Source organism: Puma concolor, unplaced genomic scaffold (assembly GCF_028749965.1).
Source record: "Puma concolor isolate L17-30 unplaced genomic scaffold, mPumCon1.1.hap2 unalloc_scaffold_14, whole genome shotgun sequence".
NCBI lineage: Eukaryota > Metazoa > Chordata > Mammalia > Carnivora > Felidae > Puma > Puma concolor.
In genome coordinates, this window is record NW_028240169.1 from 200,663 (window position 1) to 223,018 (window position 22,356).

Genomic DNA, 22,356 nt, shown 5'->3' on the forward strand with positions numbered 1-22,356 from the left:
GGGTGTAGGAAGAAGGAGCCAGGGGCAGTGGGAGAGGAGAGCTGAGAGGGTGGGCATGCCTTGAGCTGTCTGTATGGGATGGGAAACCAATGGGGACTCTGGAGCAGGGGAGAGACGCAGACCTATGTTTAGGAAGACCACTCTGGTCACCCGTGGGGAGTTGACAATGGGTGGACTGGGGGTGCAAAGGAGAGCAGCTGGTAGAGATGAGGGTCAGGGTTGAGGCAGCAGAGCCAGCTACTGGAGGTGGCTCTCGGGCTCTCTGCTTTAGAGGATGATTTTGGGGGCACCTGGGTGGCTCAGTCAGTTAAGGGTCCAACTCCTGCTCAGGTCATGATCTCACAGCTGGTGAGTTCAAGCCTGTGTCAGGCTCTGTGCTGACAGCTCGGAGTCTGGAGCCTGCTTCAGATTCCGTGTCTCCCTCTCCCTCTGCCCTTCCCCCACTCACGCTCTGTCCCTCTGTGTCTCTCAAAAATAAATGTTGGGGAAAAAAAAAAAAGAGGATGCCCCGTGGGCTCTTTTGAAATTTGGATGATCAGTGCCATTTCTGCCCTAGGTTGAAAGCCTGGGCCAGCCCCAGCCCACCTCTGCACCGGTGTGGTCTTGTCCCTTCCAGAGCTGAGAGTGTGCCTCTTAATCTTTGAGCTGTTCCTTCTGCAGCTCAGTCCTCTTCTTTGATGCCATTTCTTGAACCAGCACTTTTTAGAAAAGATCAATTAGCTTCCTGCTGGAAAGAGCAGGCATTGTGTTTCCTGATCTGAGCTCCCTACTGGGCTGAAGGAAGCAGCCAATTCTGTTCTTTTTTTCTCAAGGCTACTATTGTTGTTGTTGTTGTTGTTGTTTTGCCTCATTCAAACCCAGTTGCCCTGAGATAGCTTTTTTTTTTTTTTAAGTTTATTTTGAGAGAGAGTGTGGGCATGAAAGTGGGGGAGGGGCAGAGAGAAAGGGAGAATCCCAAGCAGGCTTCATGGCACCAGCTCAGAGGCTGACATGGGGCTTGAACTCACAAACCAGTGAGATCATGCCCTGAGCCAAAATGAGGAGTCAGATGCTTAACCACAGAGCCACCAAGGTACCTTGTTCCCCACCACCCCGCCGAGATAGCTTTCTGCCTCAAGTTGCCTTCCTGAGCCTTCATTTTCCCTTCAGTTGCCTTCCATCTTCCAACAACTGCCATTTATCGACCCCCCTAATTAATTTTAATCATTTTATATTGGCAACCTTAGTCACAGCTGCCCTTGATAACAATGAAAAAGGAAAGTGTCTTGTGAACGTGTCTTTGTTTGCATTTATCATCCCTCCATGGCGTTCTTGTAAGTTGTTTATTTGTTTATCCCTAGAGGCCTGTGTGATTAGGGCTCGTCTGAAATTCATTGATAAAAAGATGAACTATACTTGAAAAAAAACAATAACCTCTACTCACTTCAGTTTGCTGGAATTGGAAACCTACGCCTAAGGTTTTCTCAGTTACAACACAGCAAAAAAATCAGAATTGGTTTCCTCGAACTGAGACCATGACTTGGTCTCAGGCCATCTGACGGTTATGTGCCTTGTTGGAAAAATCAAGGTACGGTTCGATGCTTGTGGGCACTTGGATGCCAGAAGAATCTCTCCAAGGGAAACCAGATGCAGAGATTCCCCCTTGCTAGAGTTCTCTGGGGCCAGTTCTTTCTAAAAAGTTCTTGCCACCTATGTTTACCTGGTGGTGTGGCTCATCCACGATTGCTCCAGGGTTAGCTTTGGGTTGAGGCCATCATGTGGTGAGCTATAATCGAAGTGTTCTTTATAGCACACGAATTAGTTGAGGCACTGATCCCGCCAATACTGGAAATCTGCATTTTTTGTGCCCGTCTTTGTTAAAATTAGTTGCTGACCCTTGTCTTTATTGCTGTGTATTGTATTCAGAGAATTCTCTGCCTTCCATAGATAGGCCCAAAAGACAAAGCATGCTGAGGAAAGGAACTGGAAAGAGATCTGGCTTCTGTTGCACCTGGATGTCTGCCAGGAATGTCTGTGTGGTCCTACCCCACACATGGGAGGAGTTGGCTCTGAACTCAGGCTCACTTGCATCTGATCAGCGCTTCTTTTTGCCAGTTCCCTGGCTTATCGCTGCAGGAGGGCGGTTGAGGTTTGCTTTGGGAGTTTCTAGGAAGTCAGCCTCGCTCCCCAGAGTGTTGGGACAACACAATGGGCAGGTGTTCACAGGTAAGGCCACAGCTAACTCACATACAAAGCCGGACTGCTGTAAGAATTTGATTTTAAAAGAGCATTTTGGGGGAAAAAATCCACCCATATCTTTAATGCAATTCGAACCTTTAGTCTATATTAGAATTTTTTCTTTTCTGAGTAGGACCCATAACTTAGAGCAGATTTATTTTTCTGCAGGTAATATGTGAGCCATGGAAAACTCAAACTGGTGCCAAGGGCTATCTGTCTGGGGATTCCTGTCCTTCTCCCCTCTCCTCCCACAAGCCCTCAGATTCACCAGTCTGGTCCTGTGACACAGAGGAGTCACAGTCCCTGACTGAAGTGGAGAGAGCACTCTGGACAGGAGAGTTTTGTAGAGTTCTCTTTTCTGTGGCTATGAAGTTCAGGTGATTGAGCTGAGAAGTTGGGGTCAAGGGACACCCACCATATTTAATAGAGAGCTCCAGTGGGCGTGCCACCTGGTCTCGCGTAGGAGGAGACACAGAGTGATTGCTTTCCGGAGGCGGCCCTCCACCATCCATCTTCACTAAAATGGCTCCTCTAGAAAGACTGGCACCTTGTGAGTGATGAGTAATTGTTGGTCGCATGAGCACAGCGGAATCAAGACCATCAGCAGGTGTCGATGTGCTGACTGCTCACTGTGTGCCAGGCCTCTGCTTGGCCTTGACCATCACCCTCGCGCATCCTCACCCTGACTCCGAAGGAATGTGTTCTTTCGTCTATTTTACCAGTGAACAGTCCGCGGCCTGGAGAGATGAAAGAGCTTGTTCGCGGTGATAGCGTTTGGTACTGAGAACCTATGGAAACTTCTGCCATGGGCATTTTTTTAAGGCCAAGAATTGATTGACAGCCCTGGGATGAGGTGTAGAACTGTGTTAGAAATTGCTAGAAAAAGACAGGAAAAAGGGAAATGTTGGGGTGCACCATAGAGATTGTCCTACTGATATGTCAATTGCTATTTGATTCCCCAAAGAGGATAATCACAACATTCTAGCCGAGGTGGTAGGTGGGCTTGGCATCGGGAGGCCAGGATCCTCTTGGACCATCCGTAGGATGCGAGAAGCCCTCTTGGTGGCAGGAAGACTTGACTTTTCCTAACCTTGCCTAACAGTCTTTGAGGAGCACTGATGGAAATGAGGAAGGGGTCCGGGTGAGGCTCGGGGAGAATGCCACCTGGCTCTTGGGGCTGGGATGCCAGTGCTGATGCCCTCTTCGAGGGACATGCCATGACAAGCCACAGGGAGACTTGGTTAGTGGCTTCCATAAGAAGAGAGGACTGGACTGGACCTGACCCCGTGGCCGGAGCTGCCCACCGGTTGCCTCACAGGCCCTGGCGTCTAGAGCCCACGCTCTGCTGTCAGGATGTCCCGTCAGCCTCCTCTCTAAGATCTGTGGCTCAAGCCCCTTAATGACAGGCTGGCGGCCTAGGAAGCAGACGATTAATACGAGGTGGTGTTTTCTCTAGGGGCCCAGGGACTCCTAGAAAGACCACTGCACACTCATCCTCTTTATGAGATGGTGCCTTCTCTGGCAGATGGGCACCTCTGCCCCTCCTGCCCTAGCTCACTGCCCCCTCAGAACCCTGCAGTAGTGTTTTCCTGCACTTGGGGCAACATCCAAATTCTGCCATGCTCTATATACAACCCTGACTTTTCTCTCCTATGCTCTGCCTGTCACTCTTGGCCACACTGACCTTCAGGCAGCTCCTCCACGCGCAGAGTTCATTCTTGCCTAGGGGCCTTGAATCGGGCCCTTCCTTCTGCCTGGATGCCCCTCCTCCTTCCACCCAGCTATCACCTTTCAGTTTATCACCTTGTTTCTCTCAGGCTCGCCTGCCTGCTCCCTCACAGAATTCTCTCCTTGATTTTTCCCTTCCCAGCCTCTCTGTTTGTGGTGATTTTCTTCTGTGCCTGAGTAGTGTCTGTCTCCCGCAGGTCTGAGGCTCCAAGAGCCTGCCCCCACCCCGCCCTCCCACCCCCCCACCCCCCCCCCCCCCCCGCTGGTGCCACGGGTGGCACATAGCAGGGGCTTGGGAATGACTGGTGAGTGAATAAATCAATGGTCCCAGGATGGGCTGGTGGTGGACCAGGCGGGTGGTGTCTTGGGTTGCCCAGGGCGGACAGCAGTGAGAGTTTGGAGCTGCCTGGCCCTCAAGGAGCTGCCATTTTTGGAGCAGGTGGTTATGAGCTTCTCCTTGGAGGAGGGGCAGGGCCAGGGGGTGGAGGCCACCATACCCTTTGGGAGGCTGTGAACACAGTGGCTGCTTCTGCCCGGCTCCCTTCCCCTCCGTGGTTTTAGGAACCATTGGCCAGCGCTTGGGAGAAGCCTGGATTTGGGCTCAGGGTGCGGCTCAGTTCTGTGTAGTGCTCACCCTGCGACCTTGGGCCGGCCCCAGGGTCCAGGTGGGTGCGTAAGGGCCGCCTCCCCCGCCCCAGGGTGCGGCACAGCTGGGGTCAGTGGGCGGGCTGCCTCGTGCCCTTGTGCCTGTGGGCTGTTCACAGCACCTGGTCCCTTCCTTGCATGTTCTTAAGCCGGGAGGACCCCGGGCTTCTGGCTTACAGTGCGGGTGCTCTGTCGGCTTCTCTGGTGCGTGTCCCCCCACTCCTATGTGGGGTGGCTTGGTGACTCCTGCAGGACACTCCCTGCTGGAGTCCCCGTGAGTGATCAGTGGGGCTCAGCATTTGTAACTCACACAGAGAACGCCCAAACCACGGGTTCCCACAGAGGGGGTCAGTCCGACCCCGGAGGAAATAGGTAAGGGCGGTGGTGTTCCTCACGCTGTCTCCTTGCTGGCCTCTGCACCATCTGAGAGTAGGGTGGCCTTCTTTCAGGTGTTGGAAGCGGGGATTTAGCATGAATGAAGGCAGAGCGTTCTCTGGGGCTGCTTTTTGTCTTGGGTACATGATCCCCTATTGAGCCTGGGGGGCTGTTTCTGCCAGGATGGGGTTCTCTGCCTGTTGATGCAGTGCTTTCCCCTTTCTCGTCTCTACTCCCGGGAAAGGGAGCCAAGAGATTAGGCCGCACCAAGGGGAGGTGCTGGTCTCTTCTTGCTTCCTTTGAGGGATTTGATGGGATGCTGAATCGCCCCAACAGGGCGGGGGTTGGGGGCAATGGGCGGAGGCAGGAGTAGGAGGTGGGAAGGTAATGGCCTTCTAGCTCCTACTGCCACCTGGTGTTTTCCAGTAATCTCCTTTGTTCCCCATAACTGCCGCAGGAGGGGGAATGTTGTTCTTGCTACCTTACCGATGAGGAAATGGATCCAACGAGGTTAAATCACTTGCCCAAGGTAGAACAGCTGGTAACTGACCTAAGCTCCTGGGACCATGGAGCAGAAGTGTTTGTTTTTGGCTGTGTTGCGCTGCCCCCCGGGGAAATCGGTAACTACTGAGAACCTACTGTGTGTGTAAGAGATGGTCACATTCTATCAATGATTTCCTCTCCCTTAGTCCCCAAGGTCAGCCTGCGGTAGCCCAAGTGGTGCAGTCCCCGTTGGCAACTGGAAGGCTCCGAGAGAACAATTAACTCGGTTCTGAGCTGGATTTGGTCTCAGGGTGGGGCTGATCCCAGAGACGGCTTCAGAGGCTAAGAGGGCCTGTGTCCTTGCTGAGTTCCAGGTGGGCCTGCTGGGGGTGCTGGGAAGTCAGGGAGGGGTGCTGTCAGCTGCAGGCACTTGAGAGCCCCCTTCATGGTGGTGTAAGTAAGCTTATTTTCTTCCTGTACCAGGTGGTCGGGAGGTGAGTGGTTGATGGCATCGTTCAGCCTCTCAGGGCTACTCAGGGCTCACGTTTCTTCTGCCCCATCTTCTTTATTTTTGATTTAAAACATGTTTATTTTTGAGAGAGGGAGCGTGAATGGGAGTGAGCCTGAGTGGGGAAGGGGCAGAGAGAGGGAGACAGAGGCTCCCAAGCAGGCTGCTCACTGACGGCACAGAGTCCGACGTGGGGCTTGAATTCACGAACCATGAGATGATCATGACCTGAGCCGAAGTCGGATGCTTAACTGACTGAGCCACTCAGGTTCCCTTCTTCATTATTTTTATTGAAGTGTAATTAACAGTGCAATATTAGTTTCAGGTATATACTATCCAACAACTCCATTTCTCAGTGCTCATTAAGATAATTGTACTCTTACTCCCCTTTATCTGTTTACCCACTTAACCTTTGGCAACCACCAGCTCTTTGTATTTGAGAGTCTGTTTCTGTCTCTTTGTCTTTTATTTCTTAAGTTCCACGTGCAAATTGGTGCAGCCACTGTGGAGAACCACATGGGGGATCCTCTAAAAATGACAAATAGAAATACCGTGTGCTCTGGTAATTCCACTCCTGGGTGTTTACCTAGGGAAGATAAAAACACTCACCGGAAAAGATGTTTGCACCCGCCCCCGAATGTTGATTTCAGTGTTTCTTAAAACAGCCAAGCTACAGAAGTTGCCCCAAACTTCTTAAGTTGTTACTTTTTATCCTCCTGTTCATTGCCTCCTGTTTGCAAGCTGGCTGCTGCTGTGGAGACTACCAGACCCCTTTTCAAGCTGGAAGCCAGGGAGAAAGCGTAGCCCCTGCTGTTTCTTCCTGGGAAAATAAAAGCCCTCACACCAGTCCCTCTAGTAGACGTCCTTTTATAACTTGGTGACCAGAACTGAGCCACATGGTCCCCTCCAGATACACGGAAAACTGTCAGGCACTGTGCTAGACTGGACATTCAGAGAGGATAGGCTTCTCTCTGCTCCTACAGATCTCCCCCTCAAGCAGGGGAGGTTGTTAAAGTTGAGGTCCTCCAGCTGCCCCAAGGTGGAGAATTGGCTTCATCTTGTCGAGTCCAGAAGGCTTCCTCCGGGACGGGGTGTATAAGCCAAGTTTTAAAGGTGAGATAGAAGTGAAAGGCATTCAATTCAAGTCACTATTTTCAGCGTCCAGTTGCTTTCTTCCTCCAATCTGGCTGGTTCTGCCCATCCTACTCTGAGCTCTGGAGTCTCCATTCCCTGTCCCGGGGGCAGCTTGACCTGTAACTCCCATCTCTTTCCTGTGTTCTGCCTGATGTTGGAGACGAGCCCTTCAGCCGAGTCATTGGTGCACTGAGAGAGCAGCTGCCTGGCACGCAGCCACGGAAAACCCTGCAACTCAGGGACACTGTGGTGCACTAGGTGTCAGGAGTGTCCAAAGATTGCCACTGTTTGTTGGCCTCTTGTGTTCTGAATGTCTCTTGTCCCTCTGCCTTTTGGGGCCTTCCTCGCCTTAACTGTAAGGCTTGGGAGCGTTATTCTGCTTCCCTTCCCCGCTGTCCGTGACTGAGGAGGCAGCTTGTGGGGTGACACTTAGCCAGACGTTAGCATCCCATCTTTATTTATATATTTCTTTTTTAAATTTTTTTTCACATTTATTTATTTTTGAGACCGAGAGAGACAGAGCGTGAATGGGGGAGGGTCAGAGAAAGGGAGACACAGAATCTGGAACAGGCTCCAGGCTCTGAGCTGTCAGCACAGAGCCCGACGCGGGGCTTGAACTCACTGACCGTGAGATCCTGACCTGAGCCGAAGTCAGCCGTTTAACCAACTGAGCCACCCAGGTGCCCCGGCACCCCATCTTTAATCCACAGAGTGCCTCCTGTCCTCTCTCCTGTCAGATCACCTCTAACTTTGGAGGTGGATTGTAGGTGCCATCATGCCCACTTCAGAGCCGGGAAACTGAGACTCCAGATAGGTGACACGCCCGTGGTGGCACAGGAAATCTGTAGTAGAGCCGGGACCAGAGCTGGGCCCATCCTGGCGACATGGAGTTCGCAGGTTGGGTAGCAGATCTCGAAGTGTCCAAACACAGAGCAGGACGGCAGAGGGCTGCAGACTCCGTCTGGTGTGACGTTGGCCTGTGTCCTCTCAGGAGTTGTGCGCTTCTAATTAATTGCAGATTATGTGTGTGGATCTGTCCGAGAATTGGCCATGCACAGCCTGAGGGCGGAAGGAAGCTGTGCGGCTGCTGTCTTAATTATTTATGGGTATTTCACATGCAGTTGTTCTTCCCTGCCATCAGTTAACCGCACCACTGCGCTGAGTGTGAGGCCCGTTGCAGCCGATGTTGGTGTTGGAGCCCTTGGGGCGGTGGCTGACTGGGCACTCCCGACAGGTCCAGGTCCTGTTTATGCTGCTCACATTTCATGGTCCCGCTGAATGTAGCCGGTGGGTAGGAGCAGCTGACGGGGCTGCGGGTGGTCTGTGTTTGCCTGCAGGAGGCTGAAACTTGGCCAGGCCCCTCTGCTGTTCCCGAAGAGCCCCAGCATTGCAGAGCTAGGAGGGGTTCTAGAAGACCAGTGTGTCTAACCAACTCACTTTCAGATGGGATGTCTCAGACCCCAAGGGACTGTGAAATGCCTAAAGCACCTTGCTGTTTAGCTACAGAGCCAGCCAAGGGCCCGGAATCGGTATTTGTTACTTGTCCTGCTGACAGCCTTTAATGGTCCCATGTGTCTCCCAGCTCACTGGACCCTTTGGCTCCAGTGCCTACTCCTTGGAGGTTCCAAGGAGCAGCTTGTGGGGCAGGACCTGTTTGTTTGCAGGGGATGAGAACCTGCTTCAGTCAAGTAAGGGAATGTTCTTCTCCTGCCTCCTGCAGCATAGCAACCCTGGGATCAGATGGTCTGGGGTCTCGCTGATGAGGGCTCGGTGAGTAGAGGAGTAATGAGGAGGAGCTGGGGAAGGCGTGTCGTGACCTCTGGCCCAGGACTCTGCCTAGACCCCGCTGAGGCTTTGTCGTCTGTGAAAATCAGGAATGTTGACCTTTTTTGGAGTGTATGTGTGGGGGGATGTAAAATACAGCCAGTATGGAGCCCTGGCCTCTTTGTGAGATCCCACCATGGGGTTGTGGGGTCGGGAAGATGTTAGGTATCGCATGGTAGTTGTGGCTGTGTCTCGTTGTCAAGTGGCCTGGGTTCAGATCTCTGCCTGTTTCCTTATTGATGAAGTGGGTTTGCTTCTAGAACGTGCTTCATAAGGCTGTTTGGAGGGCTTAACGAGACCATTTTTGCTGCGTTTGATCAAATGTCTGGTGTGAAGGGGCATGTATCCCTGGAAGGGCTCTTGAACTTTGTGTTTTTTTCCACCTGTAAAATGGGGGATGACCCCATCAGCCCCATGAAACCAGGAACTCCTTGGTTCCTTTGATACAGCAGAGCCCTGACCTTTGCTCCATGGTCAGCAGTAGAGACAAAATTGTCACGTGCAGGAGAAGGGCTAGACCCTGGGGCCCTGGCCCATCTCTTTAGGCGTTTCCCTTCTGACTTGCTGGCCAGTCACACTGAAATCCCAAGCTGCCTCTAGGGGCGCTGTGTCCCCTTTAAGTTGTAGCCCTGCCAGGGACTGCCTGCTCTCCATGAACACCTGAGAGTGGGCTGGAGTGGTTAATAGGGCTTGTCTGAGTGTTGGGGTACATGTGCCCTTCACCTTTCCCTGAAGGGGAATCCTTCAGGACAAAGGACCGAGCCCTCCCCATCTGCCTGTGCCACCTGGTGATTGGGAACACAGGCTCTCGGCCTTGCCGGCTTCTCCAGTTTCCTAGCTGTGTGACCCTGAGCAGGTTCTTTAACCTCTCTGAGCCTTTGTTGGCTGATCTGAAAAATAGGAACAGTGGCAGCTTATAGTTCTGTGGGTTGTCGGGGGGCTCGATTGAAGTAACGTCTGCAAAGTTCTCTGGACAGTGGCTGGCCCCCACTGGGAGCTTTTGAATGATGGCACGTGCCATTGCTGGTCTGCTCAGTCCTCTGCCACTTGAGGTCTCCTGTCCACAGACTGCATGTTGAGATCGGCTGAGCTTTACATGGACACTAACGCTCAGGTTGCACTTCTGGAGATTCTGGCTTAGGTGCTCTGTGATGTAGTCTGAGCATGGGTGGTGGGGTGTGTCTGCACGTTTTTTTTTTAATACTTTTTTTTAAAGTTTATTTTTGAGAGAGAGAGAGAGAGATAGCATGAGCAGGGGAGGGGCAGAGAGAGAGAGAGAGAGAGGGAGACGACCAAGGCAGGCACCACACTGCCAGCCCAGAGCCTGATGTGGGGCTCAAACTGACGAAACTGAGATCATGACCTGAGCTGAAACCAAGGGTCAGACGCTTAACTGACGGAGCCACCCAGGTGCCCCATGTTTTTAATAGCTTCCTAGGTGGTTCCAACATGCAGCACAGCCAGGCTGGAGAGTCATTATCCTCCTAACATCTGCTGTCCCCTGCTCTTTCCCAGGGTGGCGCTGACACCACCTTCCCTCGGCACGTGGGTGCGCCCTCACCCTGCTTAGGCCTTGCCGTGTCCAGGCCCTGGAGAGTAAGATCTGGGAAGGGAGGCTTTGCTTTTCCCAGGGGTCGAAGCCAGGGAAGCCACCTCTGTCAGCAGAGACTTGATTCTCTGTCCACACCCATGATTGAGCACCGGGGCACAATTCTTGCACCTGTAGAAAAACTGCGCCAGACAGAATGGGGTGGGGGTGTCCTTTTGTCTTTGTACGTGAACGTTGTGGGTGCTGACAAGATCTGGGTCAGTCCCAAGAGACTGTTTTCCAGGGAGGGTCTCCTTCGGATTTCTACATGTTTGTGACATTGTGGGAGCAGAGAATTCTGGCAGTGGTGTCTCTGGAGTGGCGGGGAGGGCGCGGTGCTGACAGTGTTGTGTTCCTTACGGTGGGAATCCTCTCCTGTGGTGGAGATCGTGTTCTCCACGACTGCAGAGGAAGACAGGGGTTTGTCCGTTTACCCAGGGCTCAGAGACCCGCGTGGCTTCAGGGGTCAGGCCAGTAAAACCTCAGGCTGGGGTGGGGCCCAGGGGGAAAGGACATGCTTTAAGATGTGTTTTTGCCGGGCCTCCCGCACAGCCCAGTGCAGGTGGGTAATCAGGTGGAATCCCACTGTCACAGCAGTAGGATGAAGTTAGTGGTGCCAGGTGAGTACCTCTGTGGAATGTCCCATCTCCTTCTGGACACTTGCTGATCCAGCTGTCAAGCACCGAAGAGCAGATAGGCCTTGCTTTCCATAGCTTCACGTTTCTGTGACACCATCCAATTAACACCTGTATTCTACTTGTCACTTTAAAACCAGACACTTGTACTGGTTTCTACTTGGTGTTTCTCACCGGGCCCTTTCTTTATAAAACACTTCAGCCCCTAGCACCGAAGGGGAAGAGCCCAAGCTCCAGGTAGGATGGTGAAGTAAACGGCGTGACTCTCCCTGCGGTAATCCCTTGAGGTGAGCAGCTGCCTTCTCCCCCTTCCGTCTCCACTGCCTGTCTTCGTCTCCAGAATCCATTTTTGAACTGGGTCTCTAGTGGTTTCTTGTTGGAAAACTACTCGGCAGTGAAGGATGAGGAAAATAAGGACGGTAAGAATTGACCAGGCTGGGTGGTGAGGGCCCAGGTATCTTCCACATGCATCTGAGCTCTTCTGTGAGGTGCGGCGGTTCTAAACAACTCCTGCCTTGCTGTGGAAGCCGGTTTGGCAGTTCTTAAAGTGCAGTAGAATTCCCCTGTGACCCCACAATTCCACTCCTAGGTGTCTACCCCAAAGAGTTGAAAGTAGAGAATCAAGTCCATGTATGCAAATGTTCACGGTAGCTCTATGGACGATCCCCCAAAGGTAGAAACAACCCACTCGTCCATCGAAAGGTGAATGGGCAAACCGCATGTGGTTTATCCCTACAGTGCACTGGTGTGCAGCCGTACAAAGGAAGGGGTCCTGGACACCAGGATGAGCCTCGGAAACCTCCCAGGTGGCACAAACCGGTCTCAAAAGGTTATGTGGTGTAGGCTTACGCTTGGGGACTGACTAGGAGAGGAAATTCCGTAGGGCCAGAAGGGAGATGGGTGGTTGCTGGGTGGGGGGACTTAGGGGAGAAAGTGGACATTGAGAATTTGGGTCCAGAACACTGCAATAAAACAAATGCCAGCACCAGGTGGCTCAAAGGAATCTTTTGGTTTCCTAGTGGGTATGAAAGTTATCACTAGACTGGAGTCTGTCATGCGCAATAGCATTTCATTGAAAAAATAATGCACATACTGTAATTAAGCACTGATGGTTTTTAACATTTTTAATATATTCATTTTACTTTTGAAAGAGAGAGACAGAGCACGAGCAGGGAAGGGGCAGAGAGAGGGGGAGACACAGAATCTGAGGCAGGCTCCAGGCTCCAAGCTGTCAGCACAGAGCCCGACAAGGGGCTTGAACCCATGAACCACGAGACCATGACTTAAGCCAAAGTCAGATGCTTAACCAACTGAGCCCCCCGGGTGCCCCTGCCTTACAGAGTTCTTAAACTGTCATGTGCAGAGGGCAGCTCCTGGGGAACTTGGTAAATATGCTGCTTCTCAGGAGAGACGAGGGCTCCTTTCTTCAGGAGCTGTTGCCCTGGATCTAGGATGGTCCCCACATTTGCTCGTCTAGATACGTGACTCTAATGCACTTAGTGTGTCGACTGCAACCCACTGCTTCTTGAGAAGTCCGTACTCTGTTCAGAACTTTGACTTGATGCAGTAAGAAAATTAAACCTAGGAAAAAAGAAGCCCTGTGCTGGGCTTGTGTCCGATTCAAGAACCTCAACGCTGTAAAATACATTTTGGAGTGTGGGCACTTTTGGATTTCTTCTCTGGCAAATGGGTACACGGAACCCTTGACGTACAGCATAGTTTCTTTGCAGCAGCTGAAGTTCCCTGTCCTAAGACAGAGGCTGAGAGTTCTGAGCCAAAGCAGACAGAGTATGTGCCTCCAGGATGCCAAGACAGCCCTGAAATGGATTAGAGCTGAGACCGTGTAGCATATTTTGTACACCATGTAGTAGCAATTGTTCCTGTTGTTATTACCGGGAGTGTAGTTCAAGACCATCTGCTTTGTCTGTGGGTCCTCTGTCAGCAGAAGGTTTTTATGAAAGCCTTGGGTATCGGCCTGCCCTGATCTAGGCTCTGTTGCTTATTCAAGCACCGTAGTTTACACTTTTCCCTCAGAAATGCTAGTGAGCACCTGCTCTGTGCCGGGCACTGTGAAGCAGCCCCATTAAAAGCGGCTCTTTTGGGGGTACGTGGGTGGCTCAGTCGGTTAAGCGTCCCGACTTCCGCTCAGGTCATGATCTCATAGTTCATGAGTTCAGGCTCACTGCTGTCAGCCCAGAGCCCGCTTGGGATCCTCTGTCCCTCTCTCTCTCTGCCCCTCCCCTGCCCATCCTGTCTTTCTGTCTCTCAAACTAATAAACTTAAAAACAGAAAGTTGCTCTTTCAAAGAGCTTTTACCTGATTTTCACGTGATACCCTCTATTAGTCCAGCAAAGTGGGACTCACTGTTCAACCCCAGCTAGTTGCTGACTCACGCTGAACTACTGAGTGTGTGCCCTTGTCAGGCTGTGGTAGTTTGGGGTTTCTTAACCAGTGTTGGATGACATGTGGTGCGTGGTGAGCTGGGGCAGGGGCAGGGACGGGTAAGAGAGGGAGAAAGTCCGTTCTGATCTACGATTGCCTTGGCTTCTGGTGTTACAGGGCTGGAGCTACAGATGTGTACCAGCTTCCCAGATTTGAGGTGGGAATTCAGAATGCAATATAGCCTTTTTAGTTTGAGGATATCAAGGGTTTTTTTAAGTCTTTTGGCAACAACTTATTTATGAAAGCGTGAGTACTCATCAGTTGGGAAAAGAGTAAAAAACTGTTTTAAGCCCTAAATGCCTTCAAGGCTGAATAGATGGCTAAGGACTGTGTTGGGATCCCCACCTTCATTATTGGGGAAACGCCTCTCGGAGTAAGAAAAAAAAAAGGGACCTTCAGAATGGATTGTTGACACCCTTTAATTTTCTGGATCTTGGATTTCAGATTCTGACTTTCTTCCTTTTTTTTAATTTATTTTTATTTTTTTTTCCCAACGTTTTTTATTTTTTTTGGGACAGAGAGAGACAGAGCATGAACGGGGGAGGGGCAGAGAGAGAGGGAGACACAGAATCGGAAACAGGCTCCAGGCTCCGAGCCATCAGCCCAGAGCCCGACGCGGGGCTCGAACTCACGGACCGCGAGATCGTGACCTCAGCTGAAGTCGGACGCTCAACCGACTGCGCCACCCAGGCGCCCCCTTCCTTTTTTTTTTTTTTAAAGAATGGTGTAATTCCTCCAAGAAAACTATGGTTTAATCAGCAAAATCCGGAGTAGGATTTTGGTGGCCTCATGAAATAACTGAAGGAAGGGTTTTGTTTTGTTTTTTGTTTTTTGTTTTTTCCTAATGTGGTCCAGAAGTGAGGTTGGGTTATTCTCCCCGCCAAGTGCCAGTTTTCCTTGGTGAGGTCCTATTTCCCGACAGCTTACGCCTGCCCCTGAGTTTTTGGATCTCTGTCCTCCCAGGGTGTGTGGTCTGCTCTCCCTCCAGCCCTAGAGCTGTGGTATAAGGGCTTCCATGTCTACAGAGAACCGGCTGGACAGTGAAGCTCACAGCGTGACTCTTCGAGGGTGTGAGAGCAGTTCTGTTAAGGAGTCGAGGCAAAGACTCTCTTCTCCAGCGCAGGGCACTTACACTTACAGAGGGAGGGTGAGCAGGAGATCGCTCTCTGGACACGTGTTTTCCTCTCAGGCTTCGCTGAATGTTGAAGCAAAGTATGACAAGTCGGTCTCTTGCCTGGAGGGGGCTGAGGAGCAGGTGATCCCACTCATATACCTGATAGGTTGTGTCAGCAAGACTGGCTCATTCTCTCAAGAGTGGACTCACATTAGCCAGACATGCAGAGAATGATGTACAATCAGAAGACCAGCTTCCCCATCAGCGGTGAGAAACCAGAAGGCCCAGATCTGATGCTCAGGCACATCATGCCTGTGGCCTTAACAACTTGGGGAGCTGGAGTCTGCCCTGATGGTGGCCTGTTGAGTCAGAGAAGGGGGGCTGGTTGGGTGCTTCAGCTCTCGAGTGGCTTAATGTGTCCCAGACCTGGTGAGGGAAAGGTCTCGACCCGGGCAGGCCTTTACTTGGAGAGACACTGTCACCTTCTGGCCTTTATGTTCTGGCCTGTATCTTCTTTTCAGCTTGTGGCTTAACAGGGTTCTGTGCTAATTGTATCAGGTGGTTGTTGATGGTGAGAGAGAAAGAGAACGTGAGCTTCTGAGATAATTACTTTGTCCTTGCCTCCTAACCAGTAGCCAGCAGATGACTTTGTTTCAGCTTAGTTAATAGTTAATGATAGGGGCGCCTGGGTGGCTCAGTCGGTGAAGCATCCGACTTCGGCTCAGGTCACGATCTCACAGTCCGTGAGTTCGAGCCCCGCGTCGGGCTCTGGGCTGATGGCTCAGAGCCTGGAGCCTGCTTCCGATTCTGTGTCTCCTTCTCTCTCTGCCCCTCCTCCATTCATGCTCTGTCTCTCTCTGTCTCAAAAATAAATAAAAACGTTAAAAAAAAATTAAAAAAAAATAGTTAATGATAGCTCTTTTCCATGTCCTTCCAGTTCCCTGTAAGACATAGACACAGGACTCTCCAGGAAACTACAGCTTAACCTGCAGCCATAGTCACCCTCCCTAACACGCTGCCCCCCACGTGTAGACCCAGAGACTCCCCTTGTGAGGGGTTGTCAGATCTGCAGAATTCCTTCTCTCCCAGTGGGGGCTGGGAGGGAAGAGAGTCCATGAGGGGAGGTAGTGGTCTCTTCAAATGAACTCCATCCGATCGAGAATCTCCCCAACTAGCTACGAGGTGGGGGATGAGGCTGAGAGGATTTCGCTGGTGGAAGTCTCCGCGGGGAAACACAGGCCCTGAATGGAGTCCATCTGTGAAGAGCTGTGAGGGCCACAGCCAGGGAGAGGCCTCTGGAGGGAGATGTTGGCAGGGTTAGGTCGGGAGCATGGCGTAGTGAGAGGGCTTCTCCTCTGTTGCATCGGCTATCCGGAGAAAGAAGGAAGGCTTGTTCTGTCATGGGCTGGTGTCTTTGTCCAAGGTGCCACTTGATCCTGCCCATGACCTGTGAGGGAGACGGTCATGGCCACAGCCTTGGGGGGACCTGGCTTTCTACCTGATCATCTCAAGATGGATGTGGGTGGATGCATGACTTCTGTGTAAGAACGCTGAGGACTCCCCTGTACGACTGACTTAGGCGCCATCTGACCTTTTTGTGACTCTGTATCATCTTCTGTAAAAGGGGAATTGCAGTAGTAACTTCCTCACAGTGTTTGGGGGAAAGAGGACGTGGATTAGTACGAAGCACTTAGAATCAATCCTGTCTGACTTGTAACCATTCAGTACATGTCAGTAATTGATGTTATTGTCGCTCCCTGTACATCTCACAGCCCTATAGGGACAGTTTTGTATGGTCCTAAAGTTAGGATTAAAACAGTTTGTACTACTTAAGCCATTGTGAGGATTATACATTAAATGAGGTAGTTGAGATAACTTGCTTGCATCACAGTCTGGGATCTAGAATATACTGCGGTGGGCAGAATGATGGTCCCCCAGGGACATCCATGTCCTGACCCCCAGAACCTGTGAATATGCTACCTGCTCTGGCAAAAGAGACGTTTCAGCTGTGGGTAAGTGAAAGATTTTGATGATGGGAGATTATCGTGGTTATCCAGATGGCTCCAGTGTAGTCAAAGGGTCCTCACAAAAGGAAGGAGGAGGGTCCGAGAGGTAGAAGATGTGACAACAGAAGCCGCAGAGGTCAGAGCGATGCGGGCCCCCAGCTAAGGAGTGTGGGTGTCCTCTAGAAACTGGGAAAAACTGGGGAATGGGCTCTGCCCTAGAGCCTCCAGGGGGAGCATGGCCCTGCGGATGGGCTGACTGTAGCCTGTAAGACCTTCGAGACTTCAGACCTCCTGAGCCGTGAGGTAATAAATTTGTGTTGTTCTAAGCGACCGAGTTTGTGGTTGTTACAGCTGCCATAGGAAATGAACACAGCTAGTGAGCTGAGCTGAGCTGAGGTACTGACTTGACCGTGGATGGGCCCCGGGACCATCGTCATCACTGTCTTAATGGAGTCTGAGCTGGGGCGCTGATGCTTTGAGGGGCTGGGTTTTTTTGTCAGAGGTCCCCCAGTGGATGAAATGGGACCTCAGAGGAGAGCTGTGGCCTTTGGTGGGCAGCACACATGGGACAGGAAAGCCCACTGCCTTTGGCCCAGGCCTGTGCATGGTGTGCGTGTCTGGACCCGGGCACACCCTTGCCCCACCCTGGGGTCTCCGGTGCCAACCCCTGTGTTCCTGTCACCGCCTGCCCTGGACACTGGAGGCGAGGCCCCCCCCCGTGTGGTTGGGGTCTCGCTGTCTAGTGAACCCTTGGGGTTACTCTTCGGGTGTGGTCAGTGGTTGTGTGTGCAGTTGATGAGGCTGCTTTCTCAGTGTCCCATGGGATTTCTTACGGAGTCTTTGCTGCTCAGCAGAACCTTGCTTGGTATTGACCTTCTCTCGGGCTCCCCTGAGGAGCATTTACCTGTGAATCAGAGCTGGCTCTCTGGGCTAAGGAGGAGCAATGATCCTGCTGGGGCACCCTTCTTTCCTGTTCGGGCTTAGGAGGCTCAGGCCACCGTAGTTCTCTTCTCTCCGTGTGAGGCCGTCACATACAGGGAAGAGCTGAGTTCCTTTGAGCGTGCGTATCCAGCCATGCTTGACACGACCGTGCAGCCCTGAGCTCCCACCCTCCTTCCCCTCTTTGCTTTCAATCTTGAGTTGGGTCCCCGTAGCTCATATGCTTGTGCAACTGATTAGCTCTTTACTGGATCCAGAGTCCATCCTGTCCTTGTGAAGGGCTCTTATTTCTCGGAGTCTGTTTTTCCAAATACACATGCCTGTGGTGTGTTGGGGGCTCTTGCTCCTGCCCTTCCCCTCATCGGGTCCCCTCTGCTGTCCTCCTCTGCCTTGGCCACCGTCGTCTTACCCTATAGTGATGGATATAAGGCTGCACACTCTCGTCGGTGGCTCCATGTAATTAATGTGTCGTGGGCTCGGGAACAGAGGGCTCTCTTGCTACTGGCCATCAGAGTAATCAGCGGCAAGGCTGGAGGTACAGTGGGAGGAACTTGACAGATGAGGGAGGCTTGGGAGCAGTTTAAAAATTTTCAGAAACAGAAGAAGGGGAAAAAAAGGAAGTCCTCAGCCTCTCTGATGGGTTGCATGTCTGCCTGTGTATAGCCTGCTCACTGATGCCCCATTGAACATGGTGTGTGCTTCATGCTCTCAGGGGCCTCCGTTTCCCTGGCCTCCCAGCACAATTGATGCCCCGTTTCTATGGAGATGGATGGCCATGGGCGGGGTATTCCTAGAGCCTGCCTGTGCCGCTGGGCGTGGGGGGCTTAACTTTGTATCCTGTAGTGTAAACCATGGCAGGCGTGGGCCGTTTCCACTTGGGCGGCCTCGCATCCTGCCCCCGATGTGCACAGAGGCAAAGATGTCTTGATCTGCGTTGGGCTGCTCTGGTCACTCCTGACTCTGCTCATGTTTGTGTGCAGTGGGACAAACGTGGAACCTCGTGGAAACACTCACCCGATCCCATCTCTCTGCTCTTTAAAACCCACTCCAGGGGCGCCTGGGTGGCTCAGTCGGTTGAGCGTCTGACTTCAGCTCAGGTCACAATCTCGCGGTCCGTGAGTTTGAGCCCCGCATCAGGCTCTGGGCTGATGGCTCAGAGCCTGGAGCCTGCTTCCGATTCTGTGTCTCCCTCTCTCTCTGCCCCTCCCCCGTTCGTGCTCTGTCTCTCTCTGTGTCTCAAAATAAATAAATGTTAAAAAAAAATTAAAAAAAAAAAAAAAAAAGAACCCACTCCAGACCTTTTGATGCTGGCCTCCAGTGCTGGCTGTGGCTGGGTCGTTCCAGTGTTCCAACCCCACCTCTTCCTGGCCTGCCCTAGCCCCCCACCACACTGTCCCCCAGCCACCCTGGCCATCAGGCTCTTCCTCAGCTGCACCAGGCTGGTTCCTACCTCAGTGCCTTGGTGGTTGTTCCTTTGCTGGAATGCTCTTTACCCGTGTCTACACAGCTGACTCCACCCTGTCAAGCAGGGCTCTGCTCAGGGGTCGCCTCCTCTGACCGCCCTGTCTCGTATTGTGTCTTCCCCCTTAGTTTTTATCATGTTACTTCATTGCAGAGTGTATCAGGACCTTGGAGTATCTTGAGTTCACCCTCTCCTGTGCTTGCTGTCTGTGCCCCACTGTGCATTCCACAAGAACAGGGACCTTGTCTGTTCTCTCCTGCCCTGTGTTCAAAGTGCCTTGAGCAATACTTGACTCAGGTGCATGCTCCACGAATGTTCACATCAATGAGTGGAAATTTCAGGGGGGCTGTTGTAGGACCTGGCCTCGTGGCAGGTCAGGTGACAGAAGACCCATGGCTGCTCTGGAGAGCGCAGCCGTGGTCGAGGTGATGGGTAATTGCCACGTCACCGATGTGCTGGACCCCACCTAACCACGTCTGATACTCGCGCCTCCAATCAGATTCTTACCACATCTAGTTTGGTTTTCATGAGCACAGTTAGCACACAATTTCAACTCTCCTCTGGTGTCATCCTTCAGAGCTCTTAACTCCAAGAGTCCTACAATCCAATCTTCTCTGGCCTAAAAAAACGTCTAGAAGTGCCTGTCTTTAGGGATGTCTTGATCCAGGGGTACAAATAACAGGACCCCCCCCCCCCCCGCCATCCCCCATTTCTCAGGTCTGGTTTAACCCCACTTTTCTCCCCCTACTGGTACATGTTTGACCTTCAGGCTTCTGAGGGAGAAATCATCCCATTGCAGATGCTTGCTGACATTTCCGGTGCTGATGCTCCCCCTCCCCCCCCCTCCCCCACCACCTTCCTGGCTGAGTCTAGGCTGTCAGCACCGTGTCACTGAGTGCTGTTGAGGGAAGACTGCACAGCCTGGGCTCCTGTGAGCCGCTGGGCCCAGCCCCCACGCCCCAGTGGGTGCTGGCCTGTTCTCGGCAGGCCTTCTCACGCCGGCAAGAGGCTGCCGGCAGCTCTAGGTTTCATCTGGTCGGCAAACCAGCAGAAGAGAGCACTTCTCTTCCCCACCAGTTTCCATACGAACTACCCTGCCATCTTCCACGTGGAGCAGAGCCGAGTGGTGGTTTTCAGTCTTGGCTCCACACCGAATCACCTGGGGATTAAAACTTCCCATCCTTGCCCACCCGGAACCACTGCGTTGGTGGATTATCATGTGCAAACCAATGAAGTTCACGGTCAGCCAGTATGCTACAAATGTGACAGCAGTCTGGCTCTTGACCAGCAGCAGTCGTTTCAGATCAATGAAAGCTGTGACTTTCATCTCCGATCCAGGTGTGGCCTCAGAACTTGTCTCCAAATAGGTTCCACCAATTACGAAGAGGGTGGGTGGTTAGGGGAGGTGGGTGTGCAAGGGAAGGTGTTCACCACTGCTGACTTAACAGGGTACTTGTACTGTGCCCCCCCCCGCCCCACCCCAGATCCACAGTGGGTGTCAAGCACCTCTTCCTGGTTTCTCTAATCTTTCCCTTTCTCCGGGAGCATGGCCCTTCTCCTCTTTGCCCAGCATCCTCCCCCTCTGGGTGCCGCTCCTGAAGCTTCAGTGTAGTCTGGCCTTGTGCCCCTGTCCTGATGGCTTTCGGATCCCTCCTCTTTGCTCATCCAGTTTCCTCTTCTGGAAGTGCCATTTCCCTTCTCCCTGGTCAGCCAGATGTTGCATTTATTTTAAGAGCCAGCTCTTCTCCTGTCCCTGTAAAGAAATCTAATCACACTGATCTCCCAGTTTCCTAATCTATTGCACTGACAAGCAGTAACCGAGCTCTGGCATTTGATTGCCCACTCTCATGAGTTTGTAGTCCTGTCCCGGTTATGTAGTGTGTCTGACCGCACAGAGGATCGTGACTTTAGTTTGTGTGTTGACCAAGGGCACAATAGGTATTTGATAAAACTTGTTGCCACACTCCATCCAAATACTCGTAGTGATTTTGGAGTAGGAGGCAAGTTGGCATAGAGGGGAGCAGTGTTACCTGAGAGAAGTTTGGGGAAGCAATGTTGCTTATTAAAAGGAAGAGAATAATTGTTCCCCCTTCTTCTAGGAGTGACCCACACCGCTCTGCCCACAGCCCATGGGTGGGGTCTAGGCCTGGGGTTCCACCTAGATGCAGAGATGTCTGGGGAGTGTCCTGTCTGGCTGGGTGGCTGAATCCCAGCAGGAGTTGAGTACAAGGGAGGACGAACAGACGTTCATGCCAGTCATACTGGGCACTCGCTTGGATGCATGCGGCATCTGTCTCCGAAGCTAGTTGGGTGGCTCCTAAGAAAGGGACCTCATACCCAATATGCTTATTTGGGGACTTGTGCCCTGAGAGTCTTGGAAGGAGTGGTTGGTAACTTGTAAGGGTCTGCAGTAGAAAGAATGTCCGGGAATGTGGCAAAGCTATGTGTGTGAGGATAACTGATTACCTTGCCCGTCATGAATTGGGATGAAGAGGTCATGTACCTACCCTTCGTTGAATGATGTTTCTGGTGTCCGCTACAAATCTTGGCTTATTGATGGGAAGACAGGATACCCTGTGATTCACTCAACAGGTGGACATGTGCCAGGCACAGTTCTGGGAGTACTTCAGTGAATGACAGGTACAAGCTCTCCACCTGAGCTGACTGCCTAGTGGGGGACATGGACAGTGAAAAGGTAGACAGATAATTACAAATGCATGCTATGATACCGCTCAGCCTTTTCTGATCAGGCCTTGGAATCACCTAGAAAAATAGTTGGTTGATAGTGAAAAGCTTCCATTCAGTGAGTATCTGTAACGTGCTGGACCTGTGCTAGGTTCTTCACCCTGTAGCATCTCTGTTGGCACCCCACTTTACAGATGTGAGGAAATCGAGGCTCTGAGAGACGGGTGTGCTCAAGGCCCCTGTACTAGGAGTCTCCAGAGAAACAGCTACATATATACACACACACATTTAAGCACACATGTATGCATACATACATACACACATGTATACACATTTACTTATTTACATACATACATACACACACAAACATAGGTCTATCGAGCTGTTGAAATTAACCTTTACAGTCCTCTGCCCAGAGGCCAAGCCAGGGTTCTTAGCTAGGTTTAGGCTGAGTGCATGCATTTCCTGCTTCTCCAGATATGTTCTGCTAGCCAGAGAATAGTGTCCTAGGTGGTAAAATCTGTTGCATCACCCTGGGTCTTAGAAGTTGTGTGTAGCCACTGACCAGGAG

At 51.9% G+C, this 22,356-nt stretch overlaps 1 protein-coding gene across 26 annotated transcripts in view; it reads left to right on the top strand.

The window, feature by feature from the left end:
* Window positions 1-22,356, top strand: part of LOC147571616 (uncharacterized) — a 624,145-nt gene that overhangs the window by 191,367 nt on the left and 410,422 nt on the right. The gene's annotated exons all lie outside the window — the stretch shown is intronic.